The following is a 254-nucleotide window of genomic DNA, read 5'->3' as shown; positions in this document are numbered from 1 at the left end:
GGGTGGAAGACTTGGACCCTCTCTGTAGTGGCCATTGTGAGCCAGGGATATGACTCAGTGGCATAGGCACCTTCCTAGAAAGTACAACATCCTGAGTTTGATCCCCAGTACTGAAAAAAAAATGTATCTGCAGTCACCAATGTGAGTTGTGTGGAAAGGCTGGAGCCTCCACTGGAGATCAGTGACAAAAGCCATGGCAAAAACCAAAGCTCCTGGGAAGGGTGGGGGGTGCTTCCTTTTTTCATTCTATGTAG

The sequence above is a fragment of the Octodon degus genome, unplaced genomic scaffold (assembly GCF_000260255.1).
Source record: "Octodon degus isolate 3935 unplaced genomic scaffold, OctDeg1.0 scaffold00001, whole genome shotgun sequence".
NCBI lineage: Eukaryota > Metazoa > Chordata > Mammalia > Rodentia > Octodontidae > Octodon > Octodon degus.
The sequence above is the reverse complement of the archived record's forward strand: the minus strand, read 5'-3'. Positions refer to the sequence as shown.